Source organism: Apus apus, chromosome 9 (genome assembly GCF_020740795.1).
Source record: "Apus apus isolate bApuApu2 chromosome 9, bApuApu2.pri.cur, whole genome shotgun sequence".
NCBI classification, from domain to species: domain Eukaryota; kingdom Metazoa; phylum Chordata; class Aves; order Apodiformes; family Apodidae; genus Apus; species Apus apus.
In genome coordinates, this window is record NC_067290.1 from 13,672,178 (window position 1) to 13,696,409 (window position 24,232).

General features: G+C 42.1%; 1 protein-coding gene across 1 annotated transcript in view; it reads right to left on the reverse strand.

Annotated features, from left to right (window-relative positions):
• The window catches only part of SFMBT1 (Scm like with four mbt domains 1), a 69,575-nt gene extending 45,999 nt beyond the window's left edge, over positions 1 to 23,576 (reverse strand). The window contains exon 1 of the mRNA XM_051627627.1: positions 23,499 to 23,576. The gene's annotated coding sequence lies outside the window, so the exon portion shown is untranslated. The remainder of the gene's footprint in view (positions 1 to 23,498) is intronic.
• Positions 23,577 to 24,232: the final 656 nt, after the last annotated feature.

The following is a 24,232-nucleotide window of genomic DNA, read 5'->3' on the forward strand; positions in this document are numbered from 1 at the left end:
CACAGGACTCATTCTGTCAAACTCTTCACAAAAACAAAGAGCAAACAAGAACTCTTGCTCTTCCCCACACAATAGCCACCCCAGGTCCACATACCCAGCTTCTTTCAGGATTAGAAGCTTTTCTTTGCTTCAGCCAAACAAATCCATCGCGCCACACCTCAGAGAACAACATCCCAAGGAGCTTATTAATTTCCTGCATCTATGAACTCTACAACGTTCATGACTACAATGAATACTAAGTATTTCTCACAGCCTCCTAAATTGTCAGCTTTCAATGATTTTTACTGTTGTATCTTTAACTTTCCACACTGTCTTCACTACATGATGGTACAAACCCCCACATGTGCTGCTACTGAGCTTACTGCATTATTTAAATAACAACTGAGTTACATTTTCATTGATGTTAATTACAAGTTCATTCATTAGAATGTCAGTTACTGCGACAAAATTCAGTTACTGAAAAGAAAAAAAATCTACTGGCTGTTTCTGGCAAACTGGTATAATGCATCAGGGCTTATGGCTTAGGGCAACCCACGGGGCTGGGGACGTGCTCAGAGTGATTCATGCTTTCAGCTCTCCAGCACCAGCACTTGAAAAGGACAGCTTCTGCAGAGGAGAAATGGGGAAAAGAGCAGGAGAGGGAGTTGCACTCTTCAAAATCGGCGTGAGGGAGAAAACTGGAATACATGTAAATTTTTCAGAGCTGTTTTTTTCCCCTCCTAAGTTTTATATCAGTCTAATACCCGCTTTCAGATGAAGATGAAACAGAGAGTTCAGCTTTTCAGTGAGTGAAGGGAAGTGAAAACACTGAGCTGCCTCATGTTTCCTATTCAAAATACCCCAACTCAAACAAGGTGACTCATGTGATTGCTTGATCACCTCTGTACCCTGACTCATTGAAGAAACAGTGGACATCATGCTGACCCTGGATCTGCACCACAAAAAAATCTTCCATCTGCACCACGCCTCTGCAAATAAGTAAGCAAAATGAAGACAGCAAAAATCCAAGTGCTAACAGTTAATGTCCAAATAAGTTCTTGCCTCAACATGTGCTACAAAAACCTTTGATGTTACAGAAAAAGGAGGAAGCTGGAGGAAAAAGTCAGGCTTTCCTTGAGAATGACGGCTCCTTTGGGCTCAGCTTCAACATGGAACATGGAAATCTATCTCAAAAAGATGTTTACTTCTAGACTATACTCCATACCTGTTTTTAAAAGACTTGTGAGCATTCTTTACAACTTGGCTATGCTTCCCTGCATAACTAAGCCAAAATAAAGCTGCACTACTCTCAAAAGCAGCTCCACACCCACTCATTCACCCCTACCCTACACTAAACTTTCTTCCAGAGCAAACTCATGCAACAACCAAACAGGAGACTGTGCCCAGGCTAAAACTCCAATTTATAATATTTATAAGCAACTAGTACCTTTTCTTTTGTCTTTGCAGTCAAGTACAGCACTCAATTCTAGCAGTAGAGATGAATGAGACTTCATAACTTCAGTTATTTATAAACCTGTTAGTGTCACATCATCCTGGCTATCATACAATGTGCGTTGACCCTGTGATCTGTCAGAGCAATAATGTTGGTTTTGCATAGTACAGCACCATGTAGCAAAGGCTTTATTCTGGAGTCATAAGAAATATTTAAGCACAGACCAGAAACTGCAGAGCTCAGAGTAAAGAACTTGCAAAATTTTTAAAGCAGGACTCAACTTGCAACACCAGCACGGCACATTGCTCAGTGACCCTCCTTTTGCTCAGAAGAGATGTGCAGCAGAGGCTTAAACATGAGCTTTTTCTGCAGCCATGGAGCAGTTTCAGGTGGTTGCCACCAAGCATTACAGCAGACTGGCTGAGTGTTCTGTAGCACCCACATTTTGTAAATGCCCCCTGCACCAAGGCAAGAGAAGCCAAGGGAAGATAGTACATGCTCTGCCAGACCACGACTTCGCTGATCAATGCAACCTGACTCAGGAGCTACACAGCTGCTTTTAATAAATTCTGAAGTGCAAAACAGCAGCTTGAATCATACTCTCAGGTTAATTGCAGTTTCAGCAATAACCAACTTCCTTAAGCACCAGTCCCAAATAATGTTCGGGAAGCCCTGAACTATTTCCCCCCCCCTTTAAACTGTTTGCTCTCAGCAGCAATGCTTCCCACCCACCAGAGAAGGGCTGAGCCACTTCTCAGTGCCACCCAGCAGCCGTCTCCACCCACCTAGCTCTATATATGCATATTACACGTTGTGGACTGAGGAGAACACCAGTGCTGTTACAGATAGCTTCAAGAGATTGACATACCACAGTCTTCAAAAATCAAAAAAACAATCCACAACCAGCACAAGGCAAGTCAGTCTTGTTAAATATTGATATCTGACTAGCTCTACATATTTGATTCTTGTTCGGTCACATATGCAAAATGTACCTGTTTTATTTAAAATACATTTAACCTATTAGAAGGATAAAATTCCACAGTGCACTTTCACTCTTTAAATTCAAGAACTTGTAGAACTGAGAGACTGGAAGGAGGTTCCTTAAAGTTGGTTCTAATGAGAGAACTGTTATGCCCAGATTATGTGAAACAGGCACAGCCATGCAGAGGTTTGTATTTATCAGCTAAATTGTATCACTATGCAATTTAACTTCTGTATTAGGTACATTGTCTTTTAACATCTAAAAGCTAAAAAATAAAGAAAACTTGTATCATTTAGGAAAAGATCCACAGAAAATACAAGCGTTCATACAGTGACAGAAAGAAAGAAAAGTTTTACATAGATGATGGCTACCTCTTCTTCCCTGACAGCCGAACTGAGAAGCATTCAGAGAGGGCATGTCTTTCACCATTCACTAGCACTTGATTAGCTGCTCCCAACCAGTTTCCCATACAGCACACCAGAGGTCCTTATCTATGTTCGCATTTGAAGCAGACAACTGCAACCAACATTCAGGCATGTTATATAAACTATCTTGACCAGCATAAATAATGTGGCTTGCATCTCATTATATGTATTCTTTCCGTATTACAACCTGAGGAAGGAGTCACTCTAATCATGCCTTTGGGTGACCAGAAGATGTAGGTTTTCTCAGCTGAGCTACAGCAGTACCTTCCACGAGCATCCTTTATCAACTAATGGAAGGCTAGGCATACAGTGCACCTCAGCATTTTAGTTTGCCAAGAAAGCCGACAGGCAGACTAACAGTTAATAAAATAAGCATCTATTATTGCACTAACACTGAACTTGTATACTTTAGAGAAGACTGAAGCTATTTTACTCCATAGCAGCTGTGTTTACACTACAGCACAGTCTGGTACCTCTGAAACTCAAGTGAACTTCTATCCAACAGTAATTATGCTGGTTCCAAGGGAAAAAAAAAAAAACTGTAAAGAGGAGAAACATACTTCAGCTTCTTGTGTTAAATGAAAATCTTAATTTCAGCTGCTTCTAAAGGTACCACAACTTGATTTACCACGGATCAGGAACACAAACTGAAAACAAAATATACTGACAGTTGTTTCATTCATATAGTAGCACCATATGAACATGCATCTATGCTCACCAGATTCAACTTTTCCCACCTCCCCCAACAAGGTACACAAATACATTTTAATCCATACAAAAGCCAGTTTATAGTTTAGACTCTGAGCTGCATCCATCAGTCACTGTCAGAAACAGAGCACCTGTTCTCTAAAATTTGCTTCAGATGAAAAAAAACACAAAAACCTCCACTGTCAAGATAATTCAGTGCTACTTTTTATTGATCTAGGCTCAGTGGATTTCTTCCTTTCTTCTCTTAGCATTTGATGAACAGAATGGGAAGCAACACTTTATCTAGAACTATCAAAAGCTTTGGACACTGTTCTGCATGATGTAGTCAGCTGGACCAGATCTGTTGAGCTGATTATTCAAAAAAGGAAAAAATCTACTTGCTTTACCCTGAAAACCGTGGCATGCATAATACTGAAGATACCAGATCCATCACAACAGAACCACCACAGCAGTAAGCCCTCAAGTGGGGAAGGCCATCGGCCTTTAAGCATCATCTCTGTCTTCTGCTGCAGCTAAGCAGAAAAACCATTTGGTAAACCACGGCACAGACAGAAACACAAGAATCAGTGCTCTGAATTCAGCCACGGGCAGGCTGCCTCCTGGCTCCTCGCATAAACAGCACCAGGTGTTCAAACTGTTCTTCAGCTTGGCCATTTCATGCATTGCTCAGGACACAAGAAAAAAAAGTTGTTTTCTGGGTTTTACTTAACATTTCTTCTTGGGCAACCGCTCTTTTATTTTAATTGAGGCTTACTCCATTTGACTTTGGTTTACAATGCTAAATCTGCTTTGGAACATGGCCCATTTCTCCTGGGCTTAGAGTAACACAGGTAGAACAAATCTGCAAAGCCGAATTCCAAGGTTTCCTATTGCCCAGCAGATCAAGGCTGTTGCCTCTAGAGAGCAGCAAGACAAGGGCTGCCTGCTTGCTGCAGCCCAGCTCTAGAGACAGCAGTGCCACAGTCCATCTCCCCTGCAGTCTGCTGCTTTCCTAGCACCATTCTCCTCGAAAAGAAAGGAAATGAAACCACATGGTGTATCAGCCAAATGCTGGACTTTTAAGTTAAAATTCAGAGCTGCTCTTAAGTTGCCTGACTCCCCTGCTCCAGAGTCACACTTACTATTGTTATCACAAACATAAATAAAACTGAGCCAGCAGCGGCAATGCTCCACGCCTAACGCCATCGGCGCCTGAGCAGTGATCCACAAGCCAGAGTATGATGAAAAGCAGTCAGAAGGTTACATCCAGCACTGCCACAGAACTGATCAGCAGACATAAAATCTTGTTCTTTTAATCCAAATCACTAAAAGTGTAATGAGTTCTGCTTTTAGTTGTCACTGAACACCAACAGCTTAGATTAGTTTAGCAAAACTGCACAATATCAGACATGCTGGTGATCTGGGCAAACCACACACCACTGACTGCCTCTGCCCTCAGTATATTTTCTTATAATACAAAACCCCAAGCTAATTTTTTTCATAGCTGATGCATTTACAACCAGTTAGGACAGAGAGATCACATCATAAACATCTAGTACCAAGAATTCAAAACTACCCAGCAGGCACATAAATGACAGTTTATTTTAAAAATATCTTATGGGTATTAAATAGATGCCTAAAAAAAAGAATAAAAAAAATAAATCTCCAGTTCTGCTGTAGTGATTTTTAGTCATCACTATAGCACAGCCTGTAGTACTTTGATATAGATGGTTGGCAGAGGACATAAAATCAGTTTCCACAATTTAGAGCAGCACTGACATTAAAGACAATAAACGCAATAGGAATAAAGATAGTACAAGTTAAGGTAAATACCATGAGGGCTTATTAATTTATAATACAACTAAATTAATACACTATCAGTATCTAAAGAAAAAACCACTGAAATGAAATGTTCTTGGGGAGCTGTTAAGAGGAAATAAGAAATCTGGTTTTAGCAATATGGGATTCCAGGATCCCACTCCAGATCTTCTGTTTTAAACAGTAAAGCTGAAAAAAGCCTATTTTAACAGCATGTACTTTTCCCTCTCTGATGCACCAAGCTAAAGACTTAATATGGGAGTGTTGTCTACAGGCAGCAAAACAACATCTGGCAGCTTTCCGAGCATCCCATTTGAAGTGACTCTTTACACTGCATATTGGCAAACTGCAAAAGAAGTCAAATCATCTGGTGGCAGAGGTGGGTAATGCCCCAGGTACAATCAGACTCTTCACATCAAAATTCTACTTACTAGAGACTCATACTAGTATTGTAAATTGCTGAACAATTGTATCAGGTGTCCCAAGAGAGGACAGGTGCCTACTGCTGGTCGTATTTTACTTGTACTTCTCAACAGCCTTCTCCTTCTAACACAAATAGAAAACAGAGAATTCAGCTCAGGTGTGCAGGTTCTGTTGGACTGTGATAATACCTAAAGTGATGTTGTTGTAGAACACTATTGTAATTTGCAATGTCAACTTGTATGAAATAGAAGGTATTCTTACAAAGACACAACAATAAGGGTAATTTTTTTAAACAAGAAAGCTAAAAGATACCGAACTAATTAAAAAAGCATTTCCATCTACAGTGCAGACTCCCATGACCAAAGCTAACCTGTACAGGCTGCTTCTGCCTCAGAGTGAAGGAGACCGTGCAAGAGAAGCCCCGCAACATGACAACATGATGAGGTAATGTCACACAGGAAACTCAAATTTAATCAAAACTTGTAGGAATTGCAGATCTCAGACTGGCCAAAACAATCAGATTTCAGTCCAGCCTAAGGAATGCAGAACATGTCAGCACTTCTTCGAAAGCCCACTGCAGTAATTCATACCACACCTTCCTTATTCCAAATTTCTAGCAATTATTTTCTATACGACCTCCAGGGAGCACTTACTCCAACAACAAGTTCTGACTGCCATCTAAGTTACTAAAATGTATTAAGTGATAAATCTTAAAACATTTATTAAATTATTAAAACTAACTTTTCATTTTCTCAGTGAAGTATCTTTCAGCTTTTTACATACATACAACAACATCAGAAAAATAGATTATATAAATTTAGGAGGAGAATCAGAAACCACCAGAACAGGAATTCTCATGGTTAGGGAGAAACTATAATTAAATAAAGGGAAGAAAGAAATTTTGCACAGCATTTGCACACTAATAATCAGTCATGGTCAAGTAGCTGAAGAGGCCGCATGACATGTTTATGTTGAGAAAGCTGGATGGCTCAAGGGATTTGCAAGGTATTAAAGCTCACCTAGAAACTGCTCCACAGTTTGATCAGCAGAAGTACCTCGTGTGTGCATTTAATGCAGGTTAAGAATACCCCCTGCTGCTGCAGCTGAACTGCACTGTAAGCAAGGGTGAGCAGAAATAAGGAGAGGAAACCTGTTACTAAACCAGTTTTGATACAGAGAGAAATCACCACATGTGAAGAAGCTCCAGGCTGCCAGTGTGACAGCAGCTCAAGCTGAAAGGCCAAAAGCCATTGATGTGATGTCTGTAAAATGGCCCAATATGAAGTAAGACACATATTGTGAGGCCATAACAGCCCACAGGTGCTCCTTGCATTCTTCATGTTGGCCAGAAACCAGGCATAACTGGCATGAATAAAAATTAGATGTGCTCCCTTTCTGCTTTCACTACAGAGGCAAGTATGTTTGCTGCAATTACATACATCTAACAATGACTGAGAAGCTGCAACAGCCAAAACCAAGAATTTTTATTTTTCGTCCTCACAAGGAAGATGCTTATGGAAGGTCTTCAAGCAACAAAGAGCTGGCAGGTAATGAAAGTGTATCACTAGATTTTGTGCATTATATGCACATTAAACCATTGCCACTTCATCCCAGGTCTTCCCACTGTGGCATACTGTTATTTCTGGAACACAAGCCTCCTCAACACAACCCTGACAAGCAGAGATACAGCCAGGGTCCTTCCATGTACTAGTCCCCCCTTTCTCTGATCAAGATCCAAGATCTTTCTTCCAGCCACTGCATTCACTGTAACACTCTTCATCTGTTGCCCAAAAACATACTGATAGCATGAATGAGCAAACATGAAGGCTCTAATTTTCCTCATGTCACTCTGAATAATTTTGAGCATTTCCTGTATTTTTGTAGATGCCATCCTGTTTCTATCCAAATACTCCATTTCAGTTTCTAAAACCTGATAGGCAACCCACAAAAACCCAGAAGGCACGCTGCACCTCTTATCTGCTGCAACTCTGAACTAATGTTACTGCAAACATTGTGTTATCTTCATGACAGGACAAATGGTTTCAGCCTTTTTTTATTTATATAAAATCTGAAAAAGGCTTTGTCGTTTTGCAGGGGAGAGGGTGATAAGACGATAAAGATTTAAACAAGCAAAAGATTGCCTTTCCAGTGTCAAGATCATAGCAGCTATGTTGATGGGAAAAGTTTTAGCCTAAGCTCACTCTGCTTTTTAAATAAAAGTTAACACATATATAATGGAAAATTATCAGAAAATGTTAGTTATATAGTCCTATAAAGAACTGTCAAAAATATCTTTCAGGTTTAAAACAATTTTAAAAAGTGGATTATTTTGATAAGATTAGGTTAAGGAACAGCTGCCCACGAAGCCATACTGACTGAAGTAAGGGAATAAAAATACAGAGAAGTTTAAATAAAGTTCAAGTTAAAATAATCTTGACTGGTTACTAAAGGGAACAGGGTTACTAGTCATAAGGGTCAACTCTTTTATTAGTGTATCTGCAGCAGAGATAAGGCAATGGCTTTTCAGTTTATAATTTTAAAATGAATTTTCCAAATCACAGGTCACCCTTCCTCAAGTTTGCATGTGGATGAACTAAAACTAGGCTTGCTTCCCATTAAGTAACTCCCACTTGCTTCTCTCAAGCATATTTTTACAACAGATAAAGAGAAATATCATGCACATTTGGGGACCCTGTGAAACTTCGTATTAGTAGTGTGTGAAATAATTTAGCCTGTTGGTACAGAAGATATTTTATGACCAAGTCAATTAATGAAGTAATCTCAAATGTCCATCTGCTGCCTGCAAACACAGAACCACATGCCTCATTACAGACCAACTCTAATGATTATGAAAACAAAACAAAACAACTGTTGAAATCAAGTGTTGGCAGAAGTATATCCCCAGAATTGTAGTGGCAATAATAACTAGCCTTCAGAATTGACAACCCACTGTCAGAAGTGGGAAGATACACACATACACAAAAGGTAAGAGAGAGTGTTGGTGCCTTAAGTTTTTTTTTATAAACATACCTCACTCTTATAAAAGTAGCAATGGTAAAACCAGCAAATTTCTGCTGTGGGGGAGCTGAGAGTCACCTGTGAGTATGTATAGCTGCCTTGAATTTAATCTGTTCTGTAGGTCATTCTCTACATTTCTCTTCAGCACCTACAGCATGTGGAAACTGTTTAAGCCCTGTAACTTTTTGCATGAGGAAACACCAAAAACTTCTCGAACACATTTGTACAGTAGGAGAGTGCACTGTAGCAATATCCCAAGCTATTACAATGATCCACAAAGACTTTAAACATTCAGCATTACACATGGGACTTACGAAAAACTCAGGGAAAGTCTGTTTTGTATTTGAATTTTTAGTCTCTATTCTCTCTACCCCCAGCTCCATTCCCCAGCAACACCATCAAGATGCTAACAGCTAATTATCCAAACCATCGTAGATAAAGTTCCTCAAAGGACTACAGACTCACAAGTCATTTAAAAGCCACTGTGAAACTTTAAAAGTTTTAATTGCAAGACATATGTTCGGGAAATACCAGCTTCAAACTGAAGTCTGGGACTTCTCTGTCTGACACAAGCCACTAGGAAACGTCCTCAGGGAAGGATCTGAGTCACATACAACTATTTCAATTAATGGAAAGTAATACTAACGAGGTTAGGTCATCCACCTTTATTCCCTACCAGATCAGGAGAAAATAAGCACATTCATCTCTTGCTGAACCAGGTTTTTCAATGACTTTTTCTGAAAAGATAGCACTTTTTTAAGTACTCAAAATGCAAATGCACTGGTTACAACCTGATTGCAGGATCTTGCTCATCTGAAAAGTGATTAATACACTTGCTCTCTCCAGCTGAAAAGCATAGCTGCTTTATTTTCTAATTGTGGTGGGTTTTTTTGGTTATTGGTTTTATCTTGGGAACTAAACTGACACCACCAGCTATTCTTACAAGGGCAGACAAACAGCGAATCAGGTATACCAGGTAAAAGATTAAACATGGGAATAATGTTCTTTGACTAATAAAACTCCTTACAAAACCTGTGTTACTTATTTTTTTACTAAGTTCGCTCCATATAAGCAACAATTTTTCAATAAACATGCACAGAGTATTTGAGCAGAGAATGAGATACACATATCAACCAGTACAAGAAATTGGCACTCTTTCTACACAGTAATTAAAAATATTTCCTTCATGGAGATTTTTTTTTTGCACAAAATAACTCATGGATTAACGGAAGTAACATTTGATCAAGCTATTAGTCTTAAGTATTAAATAACACAATTAACTTGTACTTATATCCAAAGCACTGAGAAAGAGATGAGGTTTTGAATGCCATTAAGAGCATAGAGCATTCAAAACACATTCTGAAACATCGTGACTGTTAAATTCATGTTCAATCCTGATCTCTATACTCACCCTAATTTTTCTTTTGCCAGTTCCCTCCCATCTTTCCTTCCCCACAGGTTCCTTCTCTCCCATCAATCAGACATCATCCATGCTTGTGAAATCCGAACAGCTACAGTTCCTGAAGGAATAAGGTCCAAAAGAGGGACAGCCTGTCAACTTCAATTATTCCCCTATGCCTGCACATACTCATTTCCATCACAGAGCTACAGTGAGCAGGTCAGTGTGTGTACATACAACTTCGTCCCACTAGATGGAATCAGAATATTCTTTCCATAAAAGCCAGTCCTGATACAGAAACACTTCTAGCTCCAGTCACTGAATGCTACAATACAGAGAAGATAGGTGCTCTAACTCAACTCCTGCCATTAGCGTAAGACTAAGCAGCTAATTCAACACAGAAACAGTGATGCAGAGCAGATGTGTATTTACTACAACACAGTATTACAATTTTCAAGTTCCCAGACTAATGCGGACCTCAGCCCAACTGGCAGGTTACAAAGGTTTTTAGGTACCAACACTGATTGCTTCAATGAGATGTGGACTCCAAACACTTTGAGAATCAGGGTCCAAACTACTTACCTCTGAGAAATCACTGCTGGTGTAGATGTAACAGGAAAGACCAAGCTGCCTCTGTGCTGCTTTTGGCTTCTCCTGCTGTCTGATGCACTCCTTCTCTGTCTGGTAGGACAACTGCCATTAGCGTGAGAGAAAAGCAGAAGCAGCACTTCGTTTTCTGCCTTTTTTTTTTTTTTCTTAGAAGATTAGCAAGCTGTAAAGAAAACTCTCCACTCAGCTGCCCATAAATACAACGCCTGTGTGAAATTACGCCACCAGTTACACCAACAAACGTCATCCTTTTTTCATCCTCTCAAAAAATGCTTCCCCTAGGAAATTAAATCAATAATCTTAAGCAATAGCAACTGCACACACAAAGCAGACTGCTTTAAGTATAACATGAAAAAGCACTGTTCATGTTGTTTTTAGGATTATGTGTTTTAATTACAGCCCTTCACCCTTCTTCTTGCTTTGTAATTGAATTTCCTTTTATCTTCAGAAGGCTAACTTTATTCATAAGAGCCTGTGGATAGCAGAGTTCAATCCTTTCACTGCAGAGTCTTGAGGTGTCTCACTGCTTTCCAAGACTTCATTCATGTTTTGTTTTAAAAGGGTTCCAATTCAGATTAGCAAATAGGTTTCTAATGGAAATAAATGTGTATGTAAAGGAGGGACACTATAAAGATAAGTAAAAAAAAAATCCCCTCTGTATCTGAAGGGATCCCAGAAATACCAATGTTCCAAGCTTCATCACAACAAGGCTCAGAAAAATTCTATTAAACCAGTAGATACTTACAGGACACACCTATTTACAGACTATCTGAAACTGCAGATTTGGGTACCGTAACAGCTTCTTTGTTCTACTTCTAACATTCAAAAAAATCTCACAAAGATCAGCTGGCTTCAATACACCGCCACTGTATCACTTACTCTCCTGACTGTCTGATGACCTGACACTTAAACTTTTCACATGTGAGAAGAAAATCGCTTTCCTGCTATCCTTACTTGCTGTGCAGAACTTGGCCACCATATCAGTTCCACTGCCAGCACATCTCCTAACATCACATCCAAGAAGCAGTAATAAAGATGCTAAAATCACCAAAATACAGTTACTTTGCACCTTACTGGATTACTGGATTACTTAATAAACTTGGGCTGTTAAAGCAACACCCAAGCCTTTTCTTTAAAGAGCACACACTAAATTTTTTAACAGGCTGAAAAACATTTCAGAATGATAAGGCTTTACATGTGGCATTTTAAGTCTAGAAAACTGAGAAAAACACACACATTGACCTGGCTAGGAAGCCAGTACAGGTCTTAGTGGATTGATTAATTCTGAGAGACTTCAGGTGTCAACATAGATAATCCTCAAAAGTCTCCCCATTTGATCTTGGAACATCTTCAACCAACCATGATCTTCAGACCTTCTGGCAGGAAGCCACATGGCCACCTATTTTCACTGTAGCTCATGAACGGTTTCTGCATCATTCAGTGAAATGCTGGTTTAAGTTGCTAAAGCTCCATTTGAGTCACTATTAAGACTCTGTCACTCTTTGCACATACGAACTATGCTGGCAAAACATGGCTTTCCTCTGTATCTTTTCCTCCTAAGTGGGACTACAGTATTATGAGCTGTTTTAAATAATGGAATTCTCTCTCTTCAGGCAATGCCACAAAAATATGACCTTGATTTTTGTTATTGCTCATTAACTGATATGCTGCCTTCCCACTCCTTCCTTTAAACAGTATTAAAAGTTTTTTCTTTTTTAAAAACAAACAAACAAAAAAAACGAACAAAAAACCAGCTTTCAATGATACAAATTTCAAATCAGAAGAACGTTAACAGGCCTAAAGGCCTAAAAATAGTGACAGGACAGGTTTTTAGTGAAGAATTCACAGTAAATGGTGATGTTCTTATTACCCCAGGATCAGGAGTGGTAAAATGACAAGAAAATCTGTTCTCATTTTAAGATTTTTTTTGCACTTCTGTTCATACAGAGAGAAAACCAAGACTTGAGCCCTAGGGCTCAAAAGAGAGTGCAACTGAAAAGATTCCTTTTCAAAGCTTGATCCTGACAACACTGGCGTATTTACACTGTTGTAAAAAGTACTTTCAAATTCATTTTTTTTTCATTGAATTATTTTTGCAGTGCCACCCCTGCAAAGTTCAGTGGATATTTTTTCAGGCATTACTCTGCTGGCACATGCAATCTTACTGCTGTTGTTGAAACATAAATACAGAAGAGAGATAATACTCTTCTATTCGACTTCCATTTCAACTTTTGAATCAATAGTTGTGATAATTAAATCAGAACTTTAATTTTACAGCAGGATGTAATAAAACTGCCTCAGAAAAAACAAAGGAAACCCTTGTCCTGAAAACACTACCCTATAAAGTCTCCTATATAGATCTTCTTCCCGTGTGTCAATACTATGCATTTAATGGTTGGCCCATGGAAGTTCTTAAGAGCTGAAACCACTAGAAATACCTGTATGTATTATAATCATGTGCTTCCACTGTGAGATTCAATTTTAAATGTACTCTTGATTAAATGGAAAAGAAAACTATTTGCCTAGTTGTGTTTAAGAAACATCTCTGCTGACAGCCTAAGTCTGTTTTGATTTGCTCTGTACAGATATGAGTTGCTAACAAAACATTAAGTGGAAAGTGCAGCACTGGATGTAAATTATACCATCTCACACTTAAGTGCTGCCCTCAGATGCAACCAGAAATTGCACAGACAAGCACCGCCATTATCGCTTCTAGGAGTAACAAGAATGTAAAAAAATGAATTATCAGATGTCTATGCAAAGCAAGTACATAAATTGAGTGAAGAACTGGCCTAGATAAAAATGTTCCCTAAAAGCTTTCCAAAGCTGAGGTCAACACCTCTGCAGTATCTAAACTTAATTCTTGTAAGGTACTTTGTTAGCCCTCACAGTTACAGAAAGAGTCTTCTAAACACACAAGATTAAAAGCTTGTTCTTCTCTGCCAGAGCTGGGCACACTCAGAAGTGAATGGCCACAAAATGAACAGAAAACTGCTGAGGTACAGAGAATTAAATGAATGGGTTTTTCAAAGAGCTGACAGAAAAACACTGATTAGCAGCAAAATGAAATCACTTTTCTGCCATTTCAATTAAAAAATTCCCAACATACCTAGAACCTCATACAGAAATAATTCATGGGGAAGATAAATCTTCGGATTGTGGTATATAATCATGTAACATGAACTAAATGCAAAAAATCTGTGTTCTACTGTACACAGCACACAGTTGTCAGACACAGGGAACTCCCCAAGGCACCGTACAAGGAGAATGATCCCATCCCTTATATCTAGACTAGGGATGGGGTTTTTTTGCCACTTTCCAACGTGAAGTAACCAGTGATCTATTCACACCGCAGCATGCAGGCATGGTGGTGGTGCAGAAGCCTGGAATACATACTGGAATTAACTGCATTTTACAAACTTCCCAACCTGGGAAGTTCAAAATAAGATCTTCTGAAATGTTGAAAATATCTGTATTAAATTCTGTACCTCATGCACAGCAGATCCAGTGAAAGATTACTTCATTGAATGAAGTTTCAAAATTTAATGAAGTTAATTCATCAAATAACATATCAAGAAGTAAGAGTTTTACTAAGGTTATGATACAACCTGGGTATTTAGGTGAAAAACAAGTTTAATGGTCAATTCAGGTGAGAGAGTGGTCAAAAAATACTAGTCCTCAGAGACCTGAATAATTTTGGAGCATTTTCTGGAAGATCATCTCATACTTCAAAAGCTGATTATAAGACAGGAAGTAATGGTAGAAATAAAAAGTAATTTTTCACAATACAAGCAGGACTGTTCCAAGTTTTGCTTTTCAAGAGAAGCATCAATTCCATACTCATTACGAGCCCCAAGGAATGGAGAACAAAACAGAAAACACTGCTATAATTTTAGAAAACCAGAGCACCTTGGGACAGCATGTAGTGCTGGTGTCAAACAGTCATGGTGAGACTAGAAGATGCATAAAAAGGTATCAAAGAAGATTAGAGACTTGAAGTACTTCCATACTGAGCTGGATGCATAACTCAGTTTGACAGCAAAATTAAGAAATACCCACAGCCAGAAGCAGCAGTCCTGCCCAGTCCAGCACTGCACACTGCTGTGGACAGGCTTCTGTGTTTTCTGGACAATAAAACCAGTTCCTTCTTGGAGCTGAAGGGTACAACTATGGAAGAGTAAAACAGAGATGTGTGAAATCAAAACTAGTATGAAAAAAAAAGAATAAGCAGAGGTTATTCACTATTCTACCACAAGAACCAGAAAACACAAACTGAAGCACCTTTTTCACATTGCACATAATTAAAGTGCAGTCTCCTAACCACAGGAAGTTGTGGATTCATAAAGGATTAGACAGGCCAGCAGAGAACAGGTCAAGTCACGGGTTTCTACACAGCTGCACCACCGACTGCCAGAAGGATCATGCTCTACTTCACTGTTCCTTTCCCTCATTTCAGAAGATTTCTGAGGTGAGACATGGGACTAAGTGTCCCGGTCTGACACCTTATGAAAATGTTTATGCTCAACCTAAGCTAGACTTGAAGCTGCTCTTCCTCCAGTAACACAGGGAAACTTCTCAGCCACCTCCCAACAGCTATCACACTGGCACTTTTCTTTCAAATCCCACTATGTAGGTAGGAACTCAGAAGGGTTAATTTTACATGTTAAAGTGGATTTTGCCATGCCATTTGTCAGAAGTCAAGTTTTTGCACTGCAGCAAGACCAATTCCTCCCTTTTGAGCAGATAATAAAGAATTCATACACAAAGTCTTTGAAATCCAAAAGACACTGCTTATCTCAGAGACTCTCCCTGCCTGACCATAGTAACCACCATAACCCAACTTTCTGAAAAGATACCTATGTAGAAACATCAATGCTGCTATTTTTCTATACAGGTGCCTCTGCCAGCTGATAGGCAGCTGTTATATTATATTGTTATTTTATCCATCACTCACATTTGCATGTAAGAATGATCAAGACTGACAAAGCGTATTTTGATGGCACTATCTATGTAACAGCACAAAAAGAAGAGGATTTATTTAAATTGCTTTAAATAAAAGCATATTAAACTATCTAAAACTGCACTTCATCAATAACCTAAAAATAGTTTCCAGTAAGAGTCAACCACTGTTTGGAAACAAAATATAAATGCAAAAGACTAAACCTGAATATTTAAATAAAATCCATAGCTTTACTATAAAAAGATAATTTCTGTATTTCTTACTGGATAATCATAAGAATTGTAATTTTTCAGGCTGCTTTTAGATGGAAATTGGATTCCAATTAGAAATAAAACCCATATTTTAATTTTACTTAGCTAAGTAATATTCTTACCATAAAAGCATATACAGAGGAAGCAGACACAAAGAAAATACTAGTTCAGTTTTCAATTTAATTACCTGCAATTAAGAAAGCTGATTTTTTTTCTTGTCACCTTGTCCTTCCAGCTATTACACTCCTGTCTTATTTTTATACCCTGATTGGAAGATGAAGAGGCAATCTCCTCTGATTTCTCAGTTTGCAGTTATCATCATTTACTTACATAAGGTGAACTGCTCGAAAAATCAAAAGCAAATGAACCAACTGCTTGACATGCTCCCTGTACACTTGCAGCTAGGCTAGAATTATCTAGAACTGGTTTATTATCACAAACTCTGGATTCAGGTACTTAGCCAAGCCACTTCCCTAAATACACTGACTCCATTAAGAGGAGTGACAAAATGCATGCTTAAGTTTGCTAGAGAGTAAAGTAAGACTCAGTCACAACACCAATGGGAATTCAGAATTCACTTCCTCCACCTCTGCCCCCTCACCAATTTAAGAAGTTTAACAAATAGCTTAAGACGTAACATAATCACCTTAAAAAGCAGACTTTTGCTCTTGGCTGCTTGACTAAAAATAGCCTCGCTGATAACTTGATTAAGTCTTATTTTGCAAATAAAGGAGAAAAAACCTCCCTGAAAGACAGGAAGATTTTCATATGCCTGTGCCCATGGTCACACTCATTTAAAAGGAGTTGATTAGTTTGGTTCAATTGGCCAATTAGTGCTATATATGTAACACTTCTGACTGATCCTGCACTTTCATTATTTCTTAGGGCCATTAGTTTAACCCTCATGGTAACACTTTAAAGAGCAATGAGCAGAGTTAATCCTGCAAGGAACCACAGCCTTCCTCAGTAATTTCTCTTTTAGGATACACATAATGTGAGTTCTGCTGGCCCAACTGCAAGAAAGCATCCTGGGTTTTCACCCTGCCTGTCTGCCAGGCATTTCCTACCCAGACATTTCTTTAACAATTTAGTTGTACAGATCTTGTCATTTGTATTAAAACACCACTTGAGCGGTTTAGTGCTTACACATGAATGGGGGCATATTGGAACCTGACATTAGGAAGAAATAAATACTAAAATATATGGAAGTCTGAAGCTTGTGTATGTACATACATCTGTTAGGCTTCAATAGCATTTCTCTGTGCTGCTTAGAAACACCACAGCTTTTTCAGCACCACGTTCTCACTCTCAGAGTAAAGTTAATGGGCACTGGGGCCAACAGTGGTCTCCTTTCAAGAGAAAGTGCTTTGACAAGAGAGAAAGAAACAAACCCCACTCTAGTTTCAGACAAGGCTTTAAAATGTAATGGAGTTTCACAGTTCTTAGATCTAAAATATTTGTTATGTTTTTTGATTTCAAGACAAGTAACTATTTTTTTAAAGCAGAGGCCACGGCCCCCCATGCACAGAGCAAAGAGCACACTTGTGCAGCAAGTGTGCACATTACTGCAGCTCCTGAGAAGCTAGATACTCCTAAACATAGTTACTCTGGTCAAGTTAAGAAAAGGAAAAAATATTCCAAATAAAAAGGAAAATCTTACATTTATATGTGTTTTCAGAGGTGAAGAGACCAAGAAAAAGAAATGTCAGGACAACACTTACTCCAGCATGGAGAGGCAAGACATCCACAGACTTACAGAACCATGTGTAACAAATGTGCACCCAGCAGCAGAGGGGAAGTGCCTTCACTTCCTGCTTGGATCAGTTTCTTCTGGAAACAATGACAAATCTGAAGGTGCTATTTATGGCTTTCTCTTACCCATCCCCAGAAGAAATAGACACCACAGCCTCTAAATACATCAAGACAGAATTAATCTTCTCCAATCCACTTGATATCTACTTCAATATCACTGCTCCAGTCCCTTAGATCCTTGAAAAAGATTAAGTGACAACAGCAAAACCTTGCGGCGCTCCCACCACGACCATTACTTTCAACCAGTGACCCAATTCTGCAAGACACAGCATCACTTGAGATATGCTGAGCACCCTCCACTCCAAACAGCCAAAACTGGAGAGAAGGTCGCAGAGTCCTGCATAGTTTACTCTTAATAAAAACCACAACAACCCAAGATGCATCTCTTCCCTCTCTCATTCATGGCTCTCAGAGAATCTCAAAGCTGGTTTAATATCTTCATCATTTTCAAATAACATCAGATTCCACTAGTCTCCTTCTCAAGTCATCTGTTTGAAGAGAGAGACTGTTTCTGTAGTGAGCAAGAGTGTCCTCAAGTATAACAGCAAATAAACCAGTGTAGATGAAGTGCCACAGCAATATAAACAATGACCTTGAAAACCAGCAAGCTGCAGCTCAGGGTGAATCTAGGGACAATAATCACATTTTAAATGTCCACATAATTTGAAAAAATTGTTAAGATTACCTCTGTAACTAGCAACTCACCTGAATTGTAGGTAAGCATTTGGAATGACCTGCCAAATCTGAGTGGGTGAAAAAAGCCAAAACAAAACACTCTAGGCACTCATTGACTAAGTGAAGGCAGAATTCCTATTTGAGCACTGTTTACAAGAAGCAATCTGCACAGCAAAAAGGTAGTGTCATTTAAGACCGCCCTGTCTTTTTTTAGTAAGACCGCTTGAAAGAGCAGAAATCCTAGTATTAGGGTCAGGCACCTACAGAAAAGATGGCTATTCTACTACAAACCTTGATGAAGTCCTCTCAGTCCAGCTTTTAACATTACTGCTTACCTGGTTTGCCTAGGAAACAAGGCTCATTTGATTAATTTGAAATGTGCATGTGCACAGTTTTCTGCCTATCCCCTCATGACTCTTCATCAAACCCAGTCAACAAAACACAGCAGAGGGGCTTGGTTCTTAATGATATTAAGATCCTACAAGTGTTGTATTAGGATGCTTATTTTCACAAGGAAAAGAAATCTAAACATCACTGTCTCCATTGAAAGAAGACTAATGCAGACATTGCAGAGAATCCAGAAAAAGTAAGAAAGGAAAAAGAGGATGGGGGTGACAGAGGAAGAAAGAGACTTTGGGACCAAAGTTTCCTTTGCACAGTTCTGAGCAAAAGGCTCCTCAGTTGTGTCTGTGCATGATAATCCAATATTACTAAAACAAAGCAGAAAGCTACTCCTAAGACTTACTCTTTTCATCTTCAATGTGTTTTTGAAGCATTCATCTAGGACTCTGTAACTACTATGCACCTTCGCATTAGTTAAAATACATCACTTCCCAGAGACATGGAGTTACCTGGAGAGTCCCAACTCGTGCAGAATACCATGTTCCAGCCTAAACACCACTCTCCCATAGGGGAGCATTTAAAATATGCAAACAAGTGATTCCCCAAAGAGATGCGCTATTAAGAAAGCAAAGGAGAATTCATGTTGTATTACTTCAACTCTACAAAGTATCCTTCACTATATACACTTAAAAAATACAATCTCAGCCATAAGATAGAAGCACAATAATAACAACAACAACAGCAGCAGCAAATACACTTCTTCTCCCATAATCACCACCAATCCACAAAGGTTATCAGTAAAGCCTAGGGAAAGGCAGGAAAAATCAAAATGGATACACAGTGAACAAAAAATGAATGTCTATGTGCCTTACATGCACTGAGTCTTACTTTAAAAAATAAATATCTATATATCCTGTACCCTGAATGAAAAATATTTTCAAATGAAATGAGCAATAAGTGACATCTAGATGTTTCTTCCATAGGCTTTATCAATATAAAACCAAGCAGTGAAAACAATTACAGATTAAAGCTAGTAAAAAAATATGTAACTACATTAAAAATACCATTACACTGATTAAATGGCTTTTAAATTAATAACATATTAATATACAACTAACATGAATATTTATTTTCAACTTTTGCAAAACTTGGAGGTGAGCTGCTAAATCTCCCTTTCAGGATCTTGCATATTAAACAGCATTTGCCTTCAGGACAATTTCAGCAATCATTTGAAGCAAAACAAAAGAAACCAAATCAACTCCCACCTCCTTACTTTTTCAAGAAAGTGATCTTGGGAGGAGAAAAAAACCCACAACAAACCAAAACAACAACACAAAAGGTTTATAAATAAACAACACCCACCTCAACCTTAAATCTAGGACCTAACTGATAGCCACCGCCCAAGAGCAGAAGGAAATGGGCACGAAGTCAAGTCCACTACCAGAAGGCAACACTGATGCCCAAGGTGAAGACAACAGACAAAAACTGCTAATCAAGCCAGATGATTTATCCTTCCAGAAAACATCTGTAACTTACACAGGCTACACAGTTTTAACTCAATGATCAATGGACAAGATAAACAAATGCTCGCTTAAAAGGTCAAGAAACCAAATCCAAAGACTATTCTGTAAAGCTAAGGCAGAAACAATGGATGTAATGCAAGCCCTGTGTTTTTAGCCATGGAAAGCTCTCTTCCCAAAACGCCCCTTCCTAAACACCCCAGAGGTTCCAATTTCTCCTGCACTTAAAGGACACTTGAGCGAATTTAGCGACAACTCATTTCACTGTCAAAGTATCAGTGTAATTAAGTTGCCATGTGTCTAAAGTGCATCACTTGTAGGAAAGTTACTTAAGTCAAGCCAGCACAAAGTGGCTGTATTGATGTCTGCACCACTGCGTGATGATCCTGCCATGGCCAGACTTCACTAGTGGAAGCACAGTAATGACATTAAAGTAATTTCCAACAATAAACAGAGTGGATTCAAAAACTAAGCATGACAGAAAGGCTAAGGTCTAGAGCTGTCATCGATGTGCCATGAAACGACAGCAAAACAACACTGTAACCTGTTACCAAAACATAGCACGATAAACCTATTTTTGCAATACTCTTTAACATCTTCCCCACAAGACAGTGAAATGGTTCTCAGAATATAAAGATTACACCATGCATACTACATCAGTCATTAACATGTCATCTTACACTTAAACCACCTTTCTTTTCCACACAGCAATCGCTTAGGGGATTTTCCATGTTTAAGAGTCAGATAAGATAATTCAATACCAGCAAATTAATAGTGGAGGGAAAAAACTGCAAAGAAAAAACACACAGATCAATAATCGTGAAGATCTGCTCCTGTTTCTCAGCTATCTATCTTGCACTGCTGTGTCCTGTGGAGAACATGCCTGTTAGCCTTAACATAAGAGGATACTTCAGTCTTGCAACGTAACTGCCCAGCAGAGACACACACCAAACACAAACAAAGCTGTTCTTCCAACACATCCATGCTAAGTCTTAAGTATGAGCCATAAACAAAGGCAGGGTGAGATCTATCAGTTTTATTTTGTTGTCTGTCTTGTCCAAAAGCACCTTCCTGTTTTTCTACTAACCCAGGTTCTAAGAAGAGAAAGATTTCATTCTCAACCTTCAATCACAGCAACAATTCGCAAACCAAAAGTAAAAGAGGAAATGGCTGAACTGAAGGCAGGAAGCCCCACTAAGTCTTCTTCCTATAGATGATCTTTTAGATAGATAGATGCTTTTAAACTCTTTTTAAATTGTAAAATCGACATTAGTAGTACCTACTGCACGGGAAACCTGTGTTTCACAGTTAATTGATATGTTTTTATCTTCACATTCATGTACTTTGCCCCAAAAGCTGGCTATTTTGAAACAGCAAAAACAGACCTTAGCCAGATCAGGATTCCATGCTGCCAAGTACCGTAGATGCTACAGGTTACAGCCCCTGCTCCAGCAAGAACACAACTATATCCCATTAACAACTTTTCCTCTTACAAAGCAGATGTCTCTGACCAATTCACACCCATCATAAACCTTAAATAAGTTGCAAAACAGTGATATTTCTGAAGTTACAAGACGGGTTATCATTTTCTCCTCCATGACTTTTGCACCATGAGCCTTCTATGAAATGTTCGCTATGGTAACCTCCTGGGCCACTGACAGCAGCCAGCTCCCACGATGGAAGGAACAGCAAAGGTAGGCCTTTTCTTTTGCTGTAAAAACCTCTCCCACCAGAATTCTGCTGTCAGAGAAGGTACAACTATCAGACGCAAAGGTTACCATGTAAAATCATTTTATCATGGCAACAAGTTTCTCCAAAGTAGATAGAATTGTTCCGCTGAAGCACACATGTGACGGTGGAACGGGCAGCACTAGCCTCTTCTGAATAAATAAGGGCCTTGTGGAACCGCGATAGCAAACGTCGTTAAAAATTCACAATTAACTGCCCGCGTTGTTTTTCTTCTCCTTTCATTATTTCCACTGGAGGAAGGGGGGGTTGGGGGAGCCCTGGTAACAAGTTTGCAACAGCCACAGACGGAAAACTTGCACACTCCTTCCCACGCGGGCATCGCGCCCTCCCGCTTCCACCGGGCGCTACCCGGCCAGGGCGGGAGCCCTCCCGCAGCCGCTGCCCCAGCGCCGGTTCCTCCCCAGTCCGAAGTTGGCGTCCCGGGGCATCCCCGGCACCTCGGCGGCCGCCCCGGCAGTGTCACCGGCGGCGGATTTACGACTTCAGGTGCAGAAGCGGCGAGCAGCGCAGACCGACTCCCCGAGAGACAAAGGCTCTCGCTTGCCGGAGCGCCGCCGGGCGCGGAGACGCCGGAGGTGCGGAGCGGCGGCGGGCGCGGCGCGCCGCGCACACAATGCCCGGCCCCGCGGCAGCGCAGGCCCCGCAGCGCGGGCGGCGGCGCTGCGGGAGAACCGGCGGCGCGGCCGCGGAGGCGGCGCCCGCCCCTCGCACCCCCACACCCACCCAGAACGGGAGGCAAAGAGCCTCCCGCTGACGGGCCACTTGACGGGGAGCGACGCCAGCCGCTGCCCCGGGCGGGACGCGCGGCGCGCCGAGCGGGACACGGCCGCGCCCGGCGGGGGTGCGGAGCGGGGTTTAAAGGTCCCCTTCCACCGCCATTTTGAGGGGGAGGGGGGCGAGCGAGAGGCGCTCGGTGGGCTCGGCCCCCCGCGGGCGCGGGCAAGGACCGGCCGGGGCGGCGCGGCGCGCACAAAGTTCCCGCGGGGCCGGGCGGGCGGCGCGGGCCGGGCGCGTGCCGTGGCGGGCGCACCCCCGGCGGGCGCGGGGCCGGCCAGGAGGGCAACTTCGGCCCGAGCGCGCCGCGGGACGCCGCGGGCCCCTAGCGGGCGCGCGCAGAGTTGCGCGCGGGCAGTTGCGCGGCGGCGGCCGGGCAGCCCCGCGCATCGCTCCTCAGCGCGGGCGAAGGCGCGCTCCCCCCGCGCTGCCGCCGCCTCCCCGTCGCGCTCCGCCTGCCTCTTCCCCCCTCCTCCTCCTCCTCCCTCGCCTTTTTCCCGCATCCAAACTTCGAGAGCCCGGAAAAACCCTCCGGGCCCCGCGCCCCGCCGGCAAAACGCCGCCAACAGCTGCGCCCGAGGCCGCTCCGCCCGCGCACGGGCACCGCCGCCGCCCGCCTCACCTGCGGGGAGTTTTTCCAGCCCTGCGCCGCTGCCGGGGCTCGGGCTCCCCGGCGCTCCGCTCACTGCCTCATTCCAATATGGCACGGCCCGCCAGAGCGCATGCGCCCGCCGCCCGCCCGCCTGCCTCCCCCCCTCCCGCCCCTCCGCCCTCCCCTCCCCTCACGGCTTTTCGGGCGCTCCGGCTCCCTCCTGGCGCGGGCGCGCCGAGTCCGCCGCCGCGCCGCGGGCCGCACCCCCGGGCCGCTCGGCCGGCTCCGCGGGCTCCGCCGCCGGCCCCGCCCCCGCCGCCCTGCCCCGGGCTCCTGCCCCCGGACACCTGCTCCCGCCGCGTCGCGCCGGGGGCAGCGCGGGCTCGGCTGCCGGTAACGGGACTCGCCGCCGCCGCGACTCTGCCGGACCAAGGCGGGGCGGGCGTCCCCGCCCTGCCCGGCCGCCTTCGCTCCGCCGCCGCGGGCGGGGGCACAGCCCGGCAGGCAGCCGGTGCCTTCCGCGGGATGCGCGGTCCCGTCTCCATCCCCCCGTGCCCCAGCGAGGATTCAGCCCTCTTCCCCGCTGGAGATAAGTCGGCCCCATCGGTCGGGGCGCGGGGCCTGGCTGTGCCCCCGCGACCCTCCCTGCGGGGCAGTGCAACCAGCGGGCCGCGCTGGCGCCGCAGTTCGCGGGGAGCGGGCGGGATGCCCTGGTCCCGGTCCCGTCCTTTCCCCCCCCCCCCCAGCGCAGGGTGGAGACCGGC